The following is a 16,240-nucleotide window of genomic DNA, read 5'->3' as shown; positions in this document are numbered from 1 at the left end:
ACAGGAAGTAAGAAAGAGATGGCAGATGTGACATCTGCTTTAGAAAGTAAGCAAGCTTGCCCAGAAGCCAAGGCAATGAGTGTCCCACAAGTGGAAGTACCCGCCTGGTTATTTTTGGCATTAAGGTCCAGAACCAGCAAGGAAAGGCCGCCGCTAGTAATGTGGAAGGGCTGTGTACTCTCAAGTGTGCAAGCCTGAAACAGGGACAGAAGGCACACCAGCAGCCACCGTGTGCAAGGGCCTTCACCCCCTCTTCGATGCTTAGCTGTCGCTGTGTGTGCACTGTGTAGCGTTGAGTACTTCTGCTTTCCCTTAGATCCAGCTCCGTGACCAACCACACACCACACACACACACACACACACACACACACACACACACACACAGTGGAGCCAGTCCAAGGTTGAGCCACACCCAGAAGCTGAGACAGTATTCCTCTGCCTTCTTCCTGCTCTGGAGTCAGCCCTTCCAACTTCCAAACTGGGAGGACAGTGACCCTGAGGATGACACTGGTCGTAAGCTCAACCCCTCTTCCAAACCTCCCAAGGTGAAATGGGAACGGGCAAGCCCCAGCAACTCACGGCCTGCTGGCCTGTTGGCCTCCCTATGTACTATGGAAGAGGTTTAGCTAGGTGCCCCCCACCCCAGTGTTTTTCAGCTCTGGGTTAACTCCCCAAAGCTGGGGAGCCCAGAATTATGTATGAACTTCGGCCAACTAAGGCCTCAGATCCAGTGAGGTCACGTGAGGTTACAGGTGTTTGCCCCAGGTGCTGCCCCAGGCTGAGTGCAGCCTCTGCAGGGAGGAATTTGAAGGCCAGGACCACCTGCTCTGCACAGGGCCCTTTCTGCTCTCTAGTGGCCTTCCCTTCCCAACTGGCAACTTCTGGCAACAGTGGGCTGGACTAGGCCTCCTGGCTACCCAACTAGGGAAACAAATGCTGAAGCCCAATCCCCTGGCCACATTCCTCCTTCTCCGGGAGTTCATCTTCTCTTAACAATCTGGATGGCCTCAGGGAATCCCCGGCTGGCTCCACGCCTGTGGTACCTCCCTCCCTTCCAGCTTGGGTGAACAGATCTCACCCAGGCTGCTCCCCTCCCCCTCCCTGAAACTTGGAGGAAGAAGGGAGGCCTGGAAAAAGCACCCTCAGCCACAAGCCTCCCTGTGGTTGAGAGAAAGGCAGAGGGGACAGGGAGCACCTTCCCTGGCTGAAAGCGTGGGGTCAGTCGCCCTGCTCTCTCCAGCAATGAGCAACATGCTCTTGCATGGGGACCCTCATCCCCCTCCGGGCAAAGCTGACACATGGCAGCTTCCTTCCTATAAACTATTTCAATGTTTCTCATCCATGCTCTTGCGTGGGACAACTCCCACCCCAGCTCCACCCAAACCTCCATCCAGGTCACCATGTCAGGTAAGTACTTTGTCCTAGGCTGCAAAGTACCTATGCCCACCCAGGTGAGCTGCTCGGTTCGAGGCCTGGGAGGGTAGGCTCCCCAGAGCACAATGTGACCTCTGGGAAACTGAGCCCTTAATCCTCTGCTCTAGGGACAGTCTCTTGTAACAGCAAGGACCTGGGTAGCCTGAAATAAACCAGTCGTAACGCAAGACCTAAGGAATTAGAGAATAAGGTCCATTTGAGCAAGCTAGTGCCCCCCCCCCCATTATTTCCTACAAGTGGGACACCCTTCATTTCCTCTTCCGCAGTAGGGACGAAAAGCAAACTGAGCTGGACCTGCACCTCGTGACTGGATAGCCAGCATCTACAACAGACCTACTTACTATCTGCCCATCGATTTGCATGAATAATCTTGTTTCGCCTTTACAGCCGTGCAAAGTACTATCCTCCTCTCCATTTTACAGAGGAGAAAACTCAGGCTCAGGAAATCGCACGGCCTGCGGAGAAGCTAGAGTCTGGGCCTGTGTGCTCCACGGGCACTCCCATGCACCGGCCAGGCTTCCTCCAACCAGCAGGGCGGGCGGCTGTCCACACACCATCCAGGAATGGCGTTCCAGTGTGAAAGGCAGAAGTGGGTGTGGACCAGTTTTGCTTGGTGGCTCTGGAATTTGAATCGATGCCCCCCCCCAACTGTTACAGTTCCCAAGTGTGTGGCTGTGAGAGCTCACACAAGTGTGCAAGTGGTGGGGGTGGGAGGAGGGTGATCTGGATTCCAAAGAGCAGCTTCCAACACAGAAGTCATGCTGTCATGCGTCTGATTCATAAAATGAGCTCACAGTCTCGATGTCCCGAATGCTGCTTCAAATGCAAATGTAGGTCCCTTACTAAGAACTGGCGATTTCAGTATTCCTAGTCCCAACCCGAGGTGTAATTTCCTCCAGCCGCACGGAGTTAGGAAGTGCAGAAGTAATTTCTCCAACAAAAAGTCACCACTGGCTGCATTTCCTGCAGTCTCCAATGAGTCAGGAAAAAGTAGAGATCCGCCACCACCAGCAGCTGGCCCTGTGCATGCACGCACATGTGTGCACACACGCGCACGCACACACACACACACACACGAAGGGTGCCAATCTGCTCTAGCCAAATGAAATGGCCAGTTTAGCAGATCATCAGGCAGGAAGCTCTACAACTCTCCTTCTGAGGTCCCCGTGGGGTCAGGATGACAAAGACACAGGCTCCCAGAGGCTAAATGCAGGGTAGTGTCAAGAAACAAGCTGTACCAAGCAAACCCAGTATGGTTTGTGGTGGACTGAGCCTCAGGAAATTAACGACGAAGTCAGGTGGTCCCTACAGGAGAGGAAGGTTCACTGGCCCTCCACACAGCAAATTTGTTTTTCTTTTTGAGGCAGAAACCGCATAGACCACCCAGGGTAGCCTTGAACTCATGAGCTCAAATAATCCTCCCACACCACCGACCCACACCCACCTCCCAAGTATCGGGACTAAAGGAGTGTGCTATTAACCTTGGCAAGTACCTTTGGGTGGGGGTAGTAAAGATCTCTCTCTCTCTGTGTCATCTACCTAACACATACTAAACTCTTACTGGATGCCAGGCATTGTGGAAACAGCCCTAAACTTCCACTAAAGCAGAAGCTATCGATGTTCTGCATGTATGATTCCAAGAGTCCTCACAGCAACTCTGTGAAGGAGAGCCTACACTTCTGATCCAATATATGTGTGCAAATAGAGCAGCAGCTGGGCGTTCAGAAGGCCTTCAGCAGTGACCTGAGAAATAAGTAGCAGTCTCCCAGCCACTTAGGTCCTCACCCGACACCAGCAAACTTTTCTTTCAGGTGACATGCTATCAAGGCTAAAGATTTGTGATCCGGGCTCCCAGGAAACAATCCTCTACCTACCCTGTCTCTTCCCAGAGGCCTTGGCATCCACCAGCCTTCCCCCAGGTTCTGCAGCCATGGGCAGCCCTCACTCAACTGCATCTCCAACCGTCTGTTGCCTCCCTCTTCTCCACTTACTAAAAGCAGCAGCCCGGATTTTAAAACTAGGGACATTTTTAAAATCTCTGGTTTAAAAGTTAAACTTTCATCCACCCGGGCATTCTAAGAACTCCTTGAATTGAGGATAGGGGTTCTACCTGGTGCCACGAAGGCAGCTGACAGGCCTTCCCAGAGCATTCTCCAGGTTCTCTCACCCCTTGACCCTGAGAGTTACAGACCAGAGAAACCTGGCAGAGGCCAATCCAATTAGAATGGAGACTGGGCCAGGGCTGTGCAATGAGATAGTTTATCACAGTAATTGAATGTTTACACCCCACAGAGCTGCAGGAAAGAGAGGCCCCATAAGTTCTCAACTCAAAGTCTGTCTGTCTCTTTTGCTTCTGGAGTCATCTGACCTCGCCGAAAAGAGGGCATTTCTCTGATGCTAAAAGTGCATATAATCATACTTTCCCTGGGTGGCTCTGGGCTCAGACTGACGGTTTCACCCCCAGGCTGGAGTCAGGGTGGGGGTGGGGGTCAGAGATACAATTCCATCTTCAGCAAACCATCTTAGTCCTAAAACTTCAGGGTCAGGATAACCCAGACCTCCAGACCAGGCTCCAAGTGCTGGATGAAGCCACTTGCCCCCTCCCAAGCCACAGCTTCCACCGGGACCCCCTAGACTCACGTGCCACGGTGGCCTCAAAGACCAGCCACTGCTCCCCTGTCCTGCCTCCCCTGAGCAAATAGGTCCCAAGTGGGATGGTGGAAGCAGGAAGTAGCCGCCGAAGTCGTAGCCAACAAAGTTTAAAACGAGGCAAGAAACTTCCCCTTTCATCTTTCCAGCAGCTCAGGCCAGAGATGGCTTTGGAACACTCATTTGGGTGCAGGCGCCTCCTCCAGGTCTGCTTTGGTTCTGTGGCTTAACAGCCCCAGGTACCCAAAGTTCCTCAGCTTCCCATAGTCTTTCCTTTAAGGCGTGGGTGGGGGGCGCAGCCGAGGTCCACATGCCCCTCATTGTGAGCGCGTGAGGCGGGGAATTATTAACTCCAAAGAGCCCGCCATATGCAGGGCCCAGACGAACCCGGGCTCCAAAGCTCACGACAAGCACCATGGAACCCAGCACCCGGCCAGGGACGCGGGCGTGCGGGGGCGGGCGAGCCAGATGACAGGTCTGAGGTGCACCAGCAGCGCCGGGCGCGCGGGGTGAGGCGGCTCCACGCTCGTCGTCCGGCCCGCGCGGTCAGAGCTCCAGCCTAGGCCTCTCCAGCACCGGCCCCAGTTCCCCGCCCCCACAACCCCCCAACGCCGCAGATCTGTCCCCGCAAAGTCCCCGCGCCGACACAGAGCCCCGCATGCCGGAACGAGAAGGGACGCCGGCTCCAAGTTCTCGCAGCTCGCGAGCCTCTCGTCGCGCCTCCCCGGCCCGTGCCGCCAGCGGGTCCCTGCGGTCACCACGTTTCTCGCGCGCGCGCAGGAGCAGCAGCCGCGGTCCCCAGCCGCTGGTACCCGGGCTGGCGAGGCTCGGGAGGGCTTTCCAGCCGGGGACCGCGCCCGGGTGGGCGGGCCGCGGGCGAGCTGCGTAGCTGCACAAACACGGCGGGGCTGCGTTGCACACGCAGCTGCGGGCGCGGAGTGCGGGCCGGGCGGAGGCGGGCTAGGGCGGCCCACGCAGCGGCTCCCGCCGCCCCGCAGGCCGCAGAAGTTAGCTGCCGGAGGCCCGCGTGTGCGGAGCTGCAGCCACCTCCTGCACGGTCGCCCCGGGGTCCCCTCGCTGGCCGCGCCGCCTGCAGGCCTCGGTCGTCCCCGGAGCAACACCACTTACCCAGCTCCCGCTCGGCCTCCGGCCCCAGCAGTCTCCCTTCCTTCCGCCGCCGACCGCCGCCTCGGGTCGCCTCTGAAGAGCCCAGCCGCCTGCACGCACTCCCGGATTTTTAAAACCAAACAGGCGCCGTCGCCTTCCCGCGGCGTTCGCAGGGTTTTCGCCAAGCCCGCGCCTCCCGAAGCTGGGAAGTTTGCTGGCAGGGCCCGGGCGGGACGTGCGTGCTGTCACCCGCTGCTCGCGACACGGCAGCCTCGGCGCGCCCCGCGCCCTTACAGTCCGCCTCGAGAGCGCTCTCCCTCCCTGCGTGTCACCCCCAGTCCTGCGATGCAGTGTCAGGATTGCACGACTCTGACTCATCGGTTGAGCTCACAGCTTGAAAAAAAAAAAAAAAAAAAAAAAAAGAGGGGAGAGAGAGAGAGAGAGGGCGAGAGGCAACAGCGAAGGAGGAGGACTCGCTGGCGTGCTACAAAGGATTGCACAACTGAGCTGGGAGCGCCGAGCGCCCAGTGGCTGGCCGGCGCGCGCGGCACGGCGGCGAGCAGGAACCAGCTCTACCACTTCATCAGCACAACTGTCTCTGGGCGGCCTCTCCGCCTGCAGGCTCCGCGCCGCCCACTTCCTGCGACCAAATAAGGCCGGGGAGGCGTCTTTAAACCTCGGGCGGCTGCCGGGCTGGGGATTTCCAGCAGACCTCATCTCCACTGGCGAGGCTGCGGCCACCCTCCACCCCAAGCCTAGACCTGAGCCCGTCCCCGGTCTCACCCCCCCGCCCCAAACACCCGCCGTGGCACTTCTGTAACCAACAGGCCACGCGGCTTGTTCCTTGCACACACCAAGGTCAGGAGGAGACAGTGATGAAATGTTTGGAAACACATCCAGCCTGCCAGGAAAGAGAGAGAGAGAAATTGTGTGTGTGTGTGTGTGTGTGTGTGTGTGTGTGTGTGTGTGTGTGTGTGTGTAATGGTGGAGAGGGCACAAGTCGCTTTCCTCCACAAAGAAAACTGTGGCTTTGGAAAAGCGTGCAGGGTCCTCTCTGAGGCACTTTATCAATAGCCTTGCTGCTGGGTTTCGATTTCTAAGCCACCAGCCTACCCATAGTGTGAAGGTTACAGAGAAACTAGCCAACTGGCCCTGTCCCTGTAAAGGACTCACGTGACCACTACTTGGTGATGAAAAGCTCCTGGGTTGAATTCTCACAATTCAGGCCTAAGATGGGCAGTGGTGACTCTAGGCCCTGCCCTTCTCCCCCTTGCCATAATTTTCTGGTCCTAGCCCATGATGCCTCTTTTCCCGTTTGGTGGATGATGGGAAACTCAAGAGGTCTTCCAGACCTGAGGGAAAGTCAGGTGTGTTTTGCTGTCTGGATGTTGTTGCTTCTTAAGATGAGTCAGAAGGTTTTTCCTTTGAAGGAAAAACCACTGAGGAACACACTGTGTTCTGAGAGACACTTTCCCCTGCCACCGGTCCCAAGTGTCAGGATCTCACCGAGACTGCAGGGCCTGGGACTTCACCTTACCTAGAGAGTGAATGACACCGACATCCAACAAGGAAGCTTCATGAAAACCTGCAAGACCTAAGAGGCATGGCTTCCCCACCACCCTCTTCCATCTCTTTGCTGGCTTCATCGTTACCTGTGTGCACCTGCACTTGGAAGGTACTCCTTCCCAGGAGGACAAGGGTCTATTTGTCCTAGGTCATGACAGACAGGGCAAAGAATTTTGGCTACAAAATACCAGTAAGCATGCCTGGGAACCAGACCAGATGACCTCTTAAAATCTCTTCCAGTTCAAGATCCACAATTCTGTGGTTGTGAAAAATTAATGAAGGAGTCTGGGAAATCCCTTTCCGCAAGGAAAAGTCCAGACTCCCCAGTGTAGACTAGACAAGTCTCCAAACCCTTCCCCACCCAGCGACTGAGCAGCTGTGAGCATATTTCAGTACTCATTCATCAGAGGGGAATACAGGATCAGAGAGCTTGCATGCCTTGCAGAAGGTCGCAGGGTAACCCAATAATCTGTCACCTCTCGTCCTCGGCTCCCAAAGAGTAAGTCACTGACCCGTTGAGGGACTGGGGTACTCAGGTACACGGTCCCCCAAGTACAGGCTAGCCTCTCAGTGCTCCTGCCAGAGGCTGGGTTTAAAAGCCATTTTGGTTTTCCCATTTGCAGGTTTCTTCCTCCCTGTGACAGTTTATCCAGGTGAGAGAAAAATAAAAGCAACCCACTTGGTCTCCAGTGTCCACTACTGCTAGGTCCTTCATTAAACCTACAGCCATCCTGAGCTTCCTGAGATGCCCCTGCAGCTAACCAGAGCCAGCCCAGAGGGAGCCCCTGAAAGAGAATACAAACCAGTCCTGGGATAGCCCCCCAAATGACCTAGCTGTGGAGCACAGTCATAGAAAAGTCTGCCACCATAGAGCCAGGTCCTGGCCTCACAGAAACCACTAGGAGCCACTGCAAAAAACATGGTTCAGCCTGGTCTCAGATGACTTCCTCTCCCCCCACACAAACTGCCGGGCCTGTCCCAGAAGTCGCATGAGAGAGAGGCAGGTGGCAAGGTGCACAAGAAAGAGAAGCCAGTGACCCTGCAGGAGCCGCTGACCTTGAACCGCACACTTCTTCACTCAGCTGAACTTCTAAATTTGGGCCAGCTCCGAAAGGGGGAGAGGGGCTGTACTGACATGGTAGAAGCCTGCCTCCCACCAAGCCAAGAGGGGAGCGGGTACAGAGGAAGCTACAGTCTTTCTGGGAAAGCCTCAGAGGTCAGTCTTCCTGCAGATATGACAAAGCAGAATCACTGACTTGTGAAGCGAAAGTTTTGGTTTTAGAAGCTCTCCAGTCCCTCCTGCAAGCATGTGGGGCAGCCAAGAAGGTCACCTTTGAGAGCGTGGGGGGGGGGGGGCTCCTGAGACTTTTCCCGGAGAATGCCATTCTTCTCCCGCTTCTTCACAAACACAAACACAGGGGAGAGAGAAATACAGAGCTCCAGGTCCCTGTGTATCTGTTAAGCAACACTCCAGGAAGCAAAGCATCCTGGGCTGGATTCTGAGCTCTGAGTCCCACCTGAGGTGTCCTGGGATGATGTCAACTCAGAGTAAGAGAGCATTCTCCTGAGTGGCCATCACCTATGTCCCGCCCATTAACCTCTTAGGGGTTGGTGGGGGAGAGCAAGGTGAGGTCAGAGAGGCGGCTCAGCAATTAAGAACACTTGTTGCTCTTGCAGAGGACCTGGGTCCAGTTCCCAGCAACCACACGGAGGCTCACAGCCACCCAAAATTCCAGTTCCAGAAGATCTGACACCACAGGCACAAGGCACTCGTCTGGTGCACACACACATATGCAGACAAAAATATTCATACAAACAAAATGAAGAAATTATTTTTAAAAACTCCCCAAGGGTGAATTCTATGGTACATAAGTTAAATCACAATAACTATTATAAAGAATGGGAAGGGCTTCCAAGAAGCCCAGGGTCTTACTACCCACCTTGCTACTTCCATTAACTTTCTGTTGGCATTGTTCACTACAGAATAATGAGGAGTTTTAGGGCTGGGGTGGAGCTCAGTGCATGAGGCCTTGCTAGGGGAGGATTTGAGTGAAAAAAGGGAGGAGTAGAAGAGGTGGCACACTCCTATAATCCCAGAACTCAGGAGGCAGAGGCAGGAAGACCAAGAGTTTGGGAGTAGCTTGAGCTATATATAAATACTGTTATAAAAAAAAAAAAGTTTTCTTCTCCCCAGTCCCCAAATTTGCATGCTTGTTCCTTCTCTGTTCCTGCCCTTCTCCACTGAAGTCAGTGCATGTGGAGTGTTAGTGCCCCTTCACCGGGGCACAAAGACTATTGAGGGTACCGTAAGTCCACAATGCCAGCTTCCTTATGCCCCTACTGTTATTTCCCTTTGTAAAATGAAGATACTATCTTTAGGACCTCCTCACCTAGAGTTCTAAGAAGAGAGAGAGAGAGTTGTGGGAAAGATAGGAAACCAGGACTGAGTCTGGATCCTGTCTAAATCTGCTGTGCAGTTTTAGGACAGTTGTCAAGAGCCTTCTCTGAGTTTTTTTGTTGTTGCTGTTTTTTGTTTCGTTTTGTTTTGCCTATAACAAATCCACCACAGTCTAAGGGGTTATAACTGTTATTTATTAGTATTTATTCCTCCCCAGTACTTTCTCCCTTTCAAGAACTCAATTCCAGGAAATATCCTTACACACACACTCCCACCCAAAATGGCCCCACTGGGTCCCAGGACAATACTCTGCTGGGCCCCACTAAAGGGACTATGTCCAGTATCAATCTGGTGTCTTATCTGAGATGTCCCTCCAGGGCTGCCCCCAACCCATGCCTTTTGCATTCTTTCCACCACACTGGAGAGCCTGAGTTGATTAGGGACACCCCTCTGATGACTGTGTCTCCTCCTCAAACCTTACCAGGTCCTTCCTGAAAGAGTGGACAACTGAAAACCAACCCAGTCAAGAAATTAAGCTGAGAAGCCCCTACACTTTGATCTCTTTTGCCTCTGAAAACCAGGGACCCTCTTCTTTGGTTCCCAGTTACTTCACCTGTTCTGGAAAATGCCTGCCACACCAGCCCCCAGCTGTCTGCATCCCAGGGTACTTCCCACCTGCCCCTCCCCTGCCGGCCTAGCCAGGTTCCCAGTGCCTTTGTCAGGCCTGAAGAGAGCTTCTATAGATGTCCCCAGTTGGTGCTGTCACTCTAGGAGAGACGTCTGGCTGTGTGCAGGGAAAAGAACAAAACAGCGAAAGCTGCCAGCAAGGGACAGAGACACCCTTTCTTCAAGGGACAAGAGCTGCCAGCTTCCCGGATACCTCACTTTAGCATAGAGCCGGGCCCACTGCAGAGCCAGCCCTGGACAAACTCCCTTATCGGCTGTTGGCTAGAAGTCAGCTTCTCTACATCTTGCTGTGAGCCAGGAAGAAAGAGATCCCCAGAGATCCAATGTGTGCAACGGAGCATGCTTCGAAATGAAAACAAATACTGTTAAGTCATAGACTGAAATCCAAAATTCACAGTCATGGGAGCATCCAGGTTAAAAACACAGGTTAAGCCCTGAGTCCAAATCCTGGTTCACACTAGCCTGATGACCTCAGGCAGGTTACTTAAACACTCTGCTCCTCTGCAAAGTGTGGATGAGAGAGTTTTAAATGTCTGGCACACACTAGGTCTTTGATTTGTGCTGGCTATCATTTTCCTTGCCGCCTTAACCGATCTCTGTGCTCTGGCCAAACACACTGTATGATCCACAAGCCATCAGAGTGCCCATTCCTTAGTAGTCCTGCTACCTCCTGCATAAGGCTGAGGCTGTGACTCACATTCTCGGGGCCCCTGACGCCATCCAGCTTCCCATCTCGGGACCCCACCGACACAGCGGATGACCAGAGGTTCCCCAAGATGCCTCCTCCTTTGTTTCTGTGCCCCATAAGCCTCTCCACCAACACAGCAATCTAATTCAGACCGAATCAAACCAAATTAGAAAAAGTCCAGGTTTAATAGATACAATGCTTCCAGATGATTTTCCAGGGCCCCAGGAAGCCCACGTGTCTGTGTTCTGGGGGGCTGTGGGAGAGGTCTTGACCATCTCTGGGGGCAGGGTCATTTGGCGCGCTTTCTGAGATGTAGCAGGGTTTGGAGAGAGTCGGAAGACGGGGCTTGGAATGGAACTTCCACCCAAACATTCCAGACTCTTTGGATTTTTGGATGCCAGGGGCTGAGGTGAAACTTCCACCCGAACACTCCTCCCTCCTGCTCCTCCTTCTCCCTTCATCTGCAGGTAACCCATGCCCAGGTCTCCCAGCAGCACTTCTAAGAAGCCTTCCTTCATTCCTCCGTGCAAAGGAAGCTGATACATACATGATGATGGTATTAGGGTTCTCCTATTTCACCAGGCTGGCAACTGAGTGCTGGCTAAAGGTCTCCACTGGTCCCACCCAAAGACAAGAGTGTGGCAGTCTGGGCTGCATGGCTGCCTGCGCTGCATGGCTGCCTGCAGGCTCCAGCTGCAATAGCATACCTGCTTAGTTAACTTCTGCTTCCCTTCCTCTTGACAGAATTTCCTCAGCAAACCCCTGATGCCCAAACCCCTCTTAGGTCTCCGCTTCTACACAGTGGTCCTTGGGTTATCTTTACTCCGTCATCTACACATCGCCCTACTCTGCTGACCTTCTCTGGGTCAGAGCATCATGGGCCAGATCAGAGCTCCTCAAAGACACAGTACATCCTGGTAACGCTGACATCTGGGCAGGATCTGCACTTGGTGGGCACTAGTGAATACTTTGGGTGAGAACTTTAATAAAACCATATATAGAAAGATTACAAGTAATCAATAAATAGGATATCATTTAATTGCCACTTTCGTTGCTGTTCTATTTCACTGGTTCTATGATGTATATTCCACCCATTTTAGCCACTCTGAAGCCAGGATGCTCATGACAATGGATAGCGTGTATTTGCTGCAGTTGTTTGGTTTGGTTGGGTTTTGGATTTTGGTTTCTAGGTATGAGAAGGTCTTACTATGTTGACTCCTGGGTTCAAGCCATGCTTTTAATTCACCTTCAGTACCAGGTCTATAGGCCTGTATGTATGATTCAATTGCCAGAATTTTCTCTTTCTAAAATTTTTATTATTTTGTTATTTTTAAAGTGTGTGTTGGTATGTGCATGTGAGTACAGGGGCCCAGATTGTCCAGAGAAAAGCACTGGATCCTCTGGAGCTGAGTCACAAGTGGTGTGAGCCACCTGATATGGGTGATGGAAACCCAGCTCAGGTCTTCTTCAAGAACAGTATGCACTCCTAATTGCTGAGCCAACTCTTCAGCCCCATTTTCTCTTTTTAACTTGACACAAAATAATAGTACTTATGGGAATCAATGGTTCCTTAGGTTCAGGGGTTTATGATATTATTATTACTAACATGTGGTCTTCTGGGTCCTAGAGCCTACAACATGAAGTCCACTGGGTTACGAGGGCTCGTAACTAAGCTTGGTAGCTGGTAGGTTCTAATAAAGTAACCTACAATTTTCCATGAAAATGAAAGACTCCTGTGTCCTGGTACCTCAAGAAATCCCAATGAAAGCAGGTCTATAGGATATGGGACAGACTCCAGACTGAGAAACTCGAGCAAAGACCTAAGCTTGATTCTTCCTCAACTTTCTGGATAATCCCACACAGGACCTACCTAACACATATATCTACGACATGCCCAACATTTCAACCCTAGGAGGAAGCCATTACCCCCATTTTATAGAAAAGGAAGCTGAGGTTAGAGAAGGGCGAAGCTGCTCTCCCAAGGTCACACGGATGGAATTCGACCTTGGACACAGATTCTGTGTTTCCCAAATCAGGAAGCTGAATAAAATGAGGGGATGTGGAGTGGAGCGTGGTAAGCCATTCTTCCTCACAGAGATATTTCATCTGACACACATATTATCTTTTATTTTTAAATGACTTTACTGCCAAGGTTTTTGTTTTTTAATCAGGAGATTTAGGGGCTGGAAAAATGACTTGAAAGCTAAGAGAACCGACTGCTCTTTCATAGGACCTGGGTTCAATTCCCAGCACTCCCATGGAAGCTAACAACCAACTGTAACTCAAGTTCTAGGGATCTGAGGCCTTCATCTGGCCTCGTTGGGCACTCTAGTACACAGACAGACCTGCAGGCAAATCTCCATAGGCATAAAGTAAAAATAAGTGCACCTCAAAAAATTTTAAATAAATCAGGATATTTAAACTGAAAATCAGGGGTTCTGGTTTGCCATAAAAACAAACAAACAAAAAACAGTTGCAGCCAGGCCACGACGGCACTGCCTTTGAACCAAGCACTCCAGAGGCAGAGGCTGGTAGATCTCTGTGAGTTCAAGGCCAGCCTGGTCTACAGAGCAAGTTCCAGGACAGCCAAGCCTTCATAGAGAAACCCTGTCTCAAAAAAAAAAAAAAAAAAGCAAAAAACAAAAAACAAACAAACAGAAAACAATCAGTTGGAGCACTGACTACATCTAGTTCTCCTTGGAGCAGAGAGGTACTGCAGGAGGCATGGAGACACTCGACAGACACACTACACACTCTAATGCTCTTCCTGATCCTTCCCAGGTCATGGGTTACTGCCATTTATCGTCCCACTTGCACCAGCTTGTCACTTCACTTTCCCAGTTCCCCGCTGGCCTTTTAAGGGCATAACCCCTCGGCCAGAGGACCTCTAGGGCCCTCTCCAGTTCTAAAGCCTGAGGTTTCTCTCCAGGCACTCTCTGGGCAACCACCCTCCAAGCAGGTCACCTCTGAGCCTCTTGCTGAAGCTCCCCAGACAAGCCCCTGCACCCCTTTAACCTCCTGCCTTTCCACCTCTATCTCAGGGTTCCCCCAGGGCCTTGTACCCCAGCACTCAAAGGCTGAATGAAGGCCAGAGTCACCAGAGTGGTCAACCCCTCAGGTGTGAGCGTGAATCAGACAAGGTTGTGAAGTAGGCCCCACCTAGGCGGGGAAGGAGGAAGGAGCTTGGATTTCCCAAGAGAAAGACAGGCGATACAGGTGAACTGGGGTTTCTGCAGTTGAAGGAGGTGAGCAGGGTTTGACACAGGCGGAAACACAGAGAGCAAATCAACAGGAGGGAAAATGTAGTCTCAGCAGCGATGTTAGGATATGCAAATTAGAACACCATTAAGGCCCCATTACAGCTGAGTCAACTTGAAAATAAATAAATATTTAAGACAAGAAAGCTGCTGTTGGGAGGGTTGTGGGGAAGCAGCCAATGTGCGCACTGCCGGGTTACAGTAATCTGCTTAACCCTTCCTAGAATGGGATCTGACATTGTGCTGCAAGAATCTAAGACTCTGATCGGGTAATTATGATTGGGAGACTATGAAAACAATCCAAAATACCATCAGCACAGTCGGAGACGTTCACGGCAACTGTGTATCGCGCCAAGGAAGAGAAGTCTACTTCGACTGTGGTCTGATACAGCAACAGGGTGAAATGTGAATGGGCTCAATACACCGACCAATCCAAGGAAGTCACGTGAAGTGACAAAATTAGCCCAAAGAAATGTGTAGAGGCAAACTTGCAAACAGACGCCCACGGGAACATCAGACACAATCAGGTGAGAAGTCTGAACAGTACAAATTGTTGCTGGGTAATGTTTGTCCTATCAGACTGATGAGGACAGTTTAAATAACAAGGGTTGATGCTGATCCTGCCCAGGATGGGGGAGCCGTAGATCAGACTTTCTCAAGGTACAGGATCCAGGGCCACAAATAAGCGCAAGCCCCAGGCATCTGGATGGAGACAAGAAAGGAACCCAAACTGCTAGAGAAGGGTCGTGGGCAGAAGGACCCCAGAACTTTATCTGGACAGCTCTGAAAGACACCTGCCACAGCAGGAATGAAGTCACCCAAATAAACCACACCATTTAACCTTCAGCATTCTCGATGCTGACTCTTATCTCTGTATGAGTGCTCTCAATTTTACTAATACCACAGTGCAGCAGCTTCGAAGGTGATACCGGGGCTCTTTGTGGGCTAGCCTAGGAACCCAGAAACCATTTATAGCATTGTTTCTATGGAAATGTGTTTCAAGCTCAAAAAAAAAAAAAAAAAAAAAAACAACTGAGCAGCTGACAACCCTGGGGCACACACGTGGTCTCTAAATTAGGGAACTGAGATGGGCTGGTCCTGAGCTCAGGAAGATGGCCTGCTACTTAGATCCTGCAGTAATTAATATTCAATCACTATCAGTGAGCAGAACCGAGCTCACTGTCGGGGTAGGGTGAGGATGGAGCCAGAGCACCTAGGAAGGGACACCATGTGTCAGGAGGAAGTGATGGACCCTGTCTCTACTCACACTCACGGGCATTACTTGTCCCAGAAGACATGAAACTAGCCCGACTATCCCTCATGAGCTTCCAGGCAAGCCGTGAACCCACACTTCTTCCAATTCCTCTTTGACTCTGGCAAACCTCCAGCCACAAGGCCTTCAATCTGATCACAGACCAAACAACTCCCAGGTCTTTGACAGTTCTGCAATTTGGTTTTAACAGACAATGCTTAAGACAACAGGGTCCTAGATAGGCCTGGACAGAACCAAGCCCCTCTCCAAGTTTTGTTACAGTGGCCCTTGTTTTAGCAAGCTCCGACCTGCCCAATCAAGATCCACCCAGAGCTCTGTAGCTCCACCTACCCTAAGACTTCAAAAGCCCGCCAATGAGTCTCCATTTCCTGCTGGGGTCACAATCCTGGGCTGGTCACAAGAAAAGGACAAAGAAAGGGTCTCTGAACAAAAATAGCAAGTGCCATGAAAGTTCCCCACTCTGAAGAGGAGACTACACCTAAGGGGTTATCTGAGAGCGGCAGGGCCATTGTCAGGGCACCGCAAACTCAAAAATGCCCCAATTTAACAAGGTAGTCTGGAAAAGGGCAGCTCTCAGCTGCAGCGCAGCACTAAGTGGCAAGCTGGTGACAATATGGGGATGCAGACACCCTCTTTGATAAGCCAGAGGTGGATTGGAGGAAGGTGGAGGCTTCATCTGGCCAGCACTAAAGAACAGCAAACTCCAAGTTTAATACTAAAACGTGAACAACAGCGGACACACCCAAGACACTACCTCACTAGGGCCCCACCTGGCTGACGCTGGGCTGTGGAGGTCAGCTGGCGGAGCTCACCCTCCCTCCCGCTACCAATTAGGGAGTGCAGAAGAGAGAGCTGGCTCTCGCCACCTGTGGCTAGGGCTTGCAAGTGAGTGGGTGGCTCGGAGTCTCCAGGGCTATATGCTCATCCTGCTGGCTGGTTCCCTGGAAACTCAGCTGTGAGCGACCTTCTGGGTCTCTGAGCCACCTGGGGTTGCGGAAACAACAGGAGGCAAGGTCCTCACGCTGTGAGCCCTGAGGTTACACAGCTAGCCAGCCTGTGCGGTCAGGCCAGTCTGAATTCCCCAGCCCCAGCAAGCAGCGACAGCGGTTGATAAGCCAGAGCAGTTGGGCCTTTCTGGTGGTAACAGATGGGAGGCTCCGAGGCCCTCCCCGACTTTCCCA

At 52.1% G+C, this 16,240-nt stretch overlaps 1 protein-coding gene across 4 annotated transcripts in view; it reads right to left on the bottom strand.

Moving 5' to 3' along the window:
* Mideas (mitotic deacetylase associated SANT domain protein) overlaps nt 1-16,240 on the bottom strand; it is a 67,429-nt gene that overhangs the window by 35,108 nt on the left and 16,081 nt on the right. Inside the window, exon 1 of one of the 4 annotated variants that reach the window (XM_085697389.2) lies at nt 5,212-5,749. The exons of 1 other annotated variant lie outside the window; for it this stretch is intronic. The gene's annotated coding sequence lies outside the window, so the exon portion shown is untranslated. Of the gene's footprint in view, nt 1-4,074; nt 4,211-5,211; nt 5,750-16,240 lie in introns of those variants that run through there. 2 more of the 4 variants (XM_048449136.3, XM_048449138.3) reach the window with 2 other exon arrangements.

The sequence above is a fragment of the Myodes glareolus genome, chromosome 11, assembly GCF_982192425.1.
Source record: "Myodes glareolus chromosome 11, mMyoGla1.1, whole genome shotgun sequence".
Taxonomy (NCBI): domain Eukaryota; kingdom Metazoa; phylum Chordata; class Mammalia; order Rodentia; family Cricetidae; genus Myodes; species Myodes glareolus.
Note: the sequence above shows the minus strand (reverse complement) of the source record. Positions and strands in the feature narration are given on the sequence as shown.